Source organism: Mandrillus leucophaeus, unplaced genomic scaffold (assembly GCF_000951045.1).
Source record: "Mandrillus leucophaeus isolate KB7577 unplaced genomic scaffold, Mleu.le_1.0 Scaffold403, whole genome shotgun sequence".
Classification (NCBI taxonomy): domain Eukaryota; kingdom Metazoa; phylum Chordata; class Mammalia; order Primates; family Cercopithecidae; genus Mandrillus; species Mandrillus leucophaeus.
The window spans coordinates 1,351,717-1,356,049 of NW_012104288.1; the positions used below are offsets into that span (position 1 = coordinate 1,351,717).

The following is a 4,333-nucleotide window of genomic DNA, read 5'->3' on the forward strand; positions in this document are numbered from 1 at the left end:
ACTATTCAGATTTGCCTAGGATTGAGGAGTTTCCTGGGCCATGGGACTTACAGTGCTAAAACCAGAAAAGTCCCAGCAAACTGGTTATTCTGCCCTCTACTAGGGAGATGTGGGTGGTCACTCAAATAAAGTAGTTAAGTGAGAACTATAGAGTATATAACAACAGTGGACACACTGGGCAGCAGGCAAGCTCACTGTGGGATCCTAGCTGAGCATAATGAAGACATCTTTTCCTTTTCACCTCATAGGGCTTATCATAGCAGAAGAGATTGCCAATTTTGAAACGCATTAGTGGACACGTTTGGAATGGTGGATTTTCAGAACATGGTGATGAGGTCAGTAGCACAGCAACAGGGGCACAGTGACCGACCAGAGCACGTCCTATGGAACTGTCAGGCTTCGGGATGCATTGCCTTGGTTCAGCTGGCCAGAGAAGCAAGCAACAGGAGTGATCCACGGACACATGTAAGCACTTGGGGATTCTTGGAAATATTGAAGGAGGAAAATTCTGAAAATGTTGGGAGTTGGGCCGTTAGAGATATTAAATATGGAGAACTAATATTACTGTATTTGTACTTATTGGCTAGTAATGCCTGGGTCACATTTATGAGAAAAAAATTAAAACAACTGTTTGATAATAGAAAATTGATTAAACAAATTACAGTATTTATAGTCATTTCGGATGAAGATATAAATGGGTGTATACACACACACGTATGTATATATGAGAGAGAGATGTAAGAGAATTATGATGTTATTGAATGGAATAAAATTAGCATGTTAAATATGGCCCTATTTTATTACAGGATGTCTACATTTTTAAATTTAGATGCACATATATGAATGCCCAAAAGAGTCCAGAAGATTAACAATTAAATAGACTCTGCATAGTGGCATTTTCTCTAAAAGAGCATGGATAACTTACATGACACACAAACACACACATACACACTTAAACTACTGGCGCATGCCAGACAGCTGCAGTTTTCTAACACCCTTTCATAAAAAAGGCATATCTACAATTTTAAGATGTGTTCAGATTGAGCACTGATACTTTGAATAATATATTCAAAAAGAATAAATCACCTGTAGGCCTAAGCTAAGTAGTACATGCCTTTTGAGGCATTGGGGGGAAAAAAGCATATATCTCAGTTCTCGTGACCATCTAGGTTCAGGAATTGGCAAAGAAAGAAGTTAGAATTCCTTTTTTGTTTTGTTGGTAAAGGTTTCTTCCATGCCTGAAATTACATGACTACCAGGCCTGGTGATCTGGATAAGAAGAGGTGGCACTCTAGCCTACATGGCATGCAAGGGAAGCCTAACAAGCTTGGCAAATAGTGAGGGGCTCTGGAAAGAGCATCGATGGAAGTAGGGGGTCCATGCGGGCTCTGCCTGTACAAGAGCCCTAATGTCTGTGATCTCAGAGCTTTGCAAAGCATGGATATGAAGCAGACCTTCCATATGTGCTAGTTACATTCATTAAACAGCACCAACAACCACCGGTTACCACAAGCACTTTATTGTGTTCCCTATGCTAGGGACTTTGCATGACATTTTATGTATATACATGTGTATATCACCTCTCTTTTTTACCACACCTTTAAAATGGCATTACTCCCATTTTAAAGGTAGGAAAATTGAGACTCGTCCCCCTTCCAGGGGCTTAATACTTTTATCACCCCTATGTGATCTGCTGATACTATGCAGTGATATTTATAATCCTAGATTTGCCAGCCTTTTATGTTCCTAGCCCAGAGAAGTAACCAAAGGAGGGTAGCCAAGTAGCTATTCTGGGAAAGGGCACGTGCAGGCAGTCTCTATTAGGATGCTGTGCCCCTGCTCACTGATGGCTCAGACAGTGGAAATTAGAGGACCCAAAAGCTCCTCTGTTTGTCGTCTGCAGCATGTCTTTACTGTTGATGAGCAGAATTCAGAGAGCCTAAGAATTGCATACTTAACAGAAGCTCATCCAAACCTATTTGGTCTGGATAATGGGCTAGAAATCAAGCTCTTGCTGAGAGTTTCTAGTTCAATCAAGTCAGAAAATTACATGAATCTCAATTTTTAAAATACATATTTTTTATAATATGATTGAAAGAGTACCTTGGACTTGAGTTTTTAACCAGCTAGCCCCCATTTCTCCAAATCTTACCTAGTAACAAAAAATTCACAGGGATTTATCCTACAAAATGTAATTGTATTCAAGCTGCCAAGAAAGGAATACTTGCTTAAGGTACTTGGTCCATCGGAGGGAATCAAAAGACAGGCTGACTTCATAGATATATAGAGAATTTTTATGTAAAAGTATGCCCACTAAACTATTTATTTTAATCTTGTTTTATCTTTTTTACTGCAGCACTTTATTTTTCCTTACACAATGACATGTTTCTGGGGCCTAATGTCCTCACATAACAGTAGAAAACAAAAATTTGTTTTCATCTTTTAAAGAATCTAAAATTGTGTACAAAAACTTTGCATAAATTAAAAGGATGAATGCATTTACAGGTGCAAATGCAAACCACTTCTAACTCAAGGCAAGCCACAGTGTTCTGGCAGGAAAACATCAGGTAAGAAAGGAAACTGGGTCCTAAGGCTTGGACTTCTCCAACCCTCACAGATCGGAAAGACAGAAAGGACAACTGGTTCAGAAATTTTGTCAGCCTCTAGAGAAATCCTGAAGCACTCTGTTCTGGCACATTAATACCTGTGCTGATTGAGAGACTGCTGGTCACACAGATACACCAAGCCACAGACTTCTCCTCCAAAAGCATGTTTTCACCTCAGCCACGAAGTGATTGAGCCACATGTACTAAGGGTTTACATCAAAGATATGTACAGGGTGTTAAACAAATACCAAGGGAACAATTAACTTGAATACAAGGTCAAAATCAGCAACAAATTCTATAATCCAGTGCCAATATTGGATACAAGCCTCAAGGACCAATTTCTTTTCAAAGGCTTATTCCAATTTTGTGAGGTTAGCATGTGGTGTATACATTTGCCTGGAGCAAATTTATACTTCTGAATTAACTCATGCAGCAAATACTATACATCTGCTCACAGTCCATTTCTAAATGGACAGCATTTGCAGTGGATGATGGAGGGGCCAGCTCATCACACTCCTGCTTGCTGATCTATATCAGCTGGAGGGAGGACAGCAAGGCCAGGATAAAGCTACCAATCCATTCCAAGTACTTGCCCTCAAGGGGAGTGGTGATCTTGATCCTCATGGTGCTCGGCGCCAGGGCAGCGACCTCCTTCTGCATCCTGTGAGTGATGCTCAGATATATAATAGTGTCACCAGACAGCACTGTGTTGGCAAACAGGTCCTTGCAGATGTTCACATTACACTTCATGATGAAGTTGAATGTGGTCTCATGGATGCCACAAGATTCCACACCCAGGAAGGAGGGCTAGACACTGAAACTGTTCATTGCCAGTGGTGATTACCTGGCTGTCTGGAAGCCCCTAGTTCTTCTCCAGGGAGGAGCTAGAGGTTGTGGTGGCCATCTTCTCTGGAAGTCCAGGGAGAGATAGCATAGCTTCTCCTTGATGTTGTGCATGATTTCTTGCTCGGCTATGGAGGTGAAGCTGTAGCCTTGCTCTGCGAGGGTATTTGTGGGGTAGTCAGGTACCAGTTAGCCAGGTCAGATGCAGGATGGCATGCAAGAGGGCACAGCTCTGGTAGAGGGGCACCATGTTGGTGACCCTGTCACCAGAGTTCATCACTGTGCCAGTGGTGCCGCCAGACAAGTGCAATAGCACAACCTGGATGGCCACCTGCATGGCTGGGATGTTGAAAGTCTCCAACATGATCTGGGTCATCTTTTCATGAGTGGCCTAGGGGTTCAGGGAGGCCTTGGTCAGCAGAACCAGGTGCTCCCCAGAGGTGATGTGCAGCTAGAAGATGTGGAACCAGATCTTCTCCATGTCATTGTATTTTGTGATGATGTTATGCTCAATGCGTTGCTTCAGGGTCAGGCTTTCATGCTTGCTCTGGGCCTAGCCACCAATGTAGGAGTCCTTCTGGTCCATGCCCATCATCATGCCCTCGTGTCAGGGGTGCCCAATGATGGAGAGGGAACATGGGTTGGGGGACGTTGTGTCCAGCAAAGCCAGCTTTGTACATGCTGGAGCCATTGTCAATGACCAGCCCATGATCTCTTCTTTCACTGCCTTGGCCAAGGAGCCAGGTGTCCTGGCTGGGAGAGAACATGGAGCATGGGCCAGGCCATTGGTGAGTGAGCCTATTAGAGTCTTTAAAAATACCGTTTGTAGAAACTACAAATTGAAACACAGAAGCTGCTGAAAGCAAAACCCTTCCCTTCCTTTC

The 4,333-nt window shown here is 42.9% G+C and overlaps 1 pseudogene; it reads right to left on the bottom strand.

Moving 5' to 3' along the window:
* Nucleotides 1-3,057: 3,057 nt before the first annotated feature.
* On the bottom strand, nt 3,058-3,825 carry LOC105548233 (annotated as a pseudogene).
* Nucleotides 3,826-4,333: the final 508 nt, after the last annotated feature.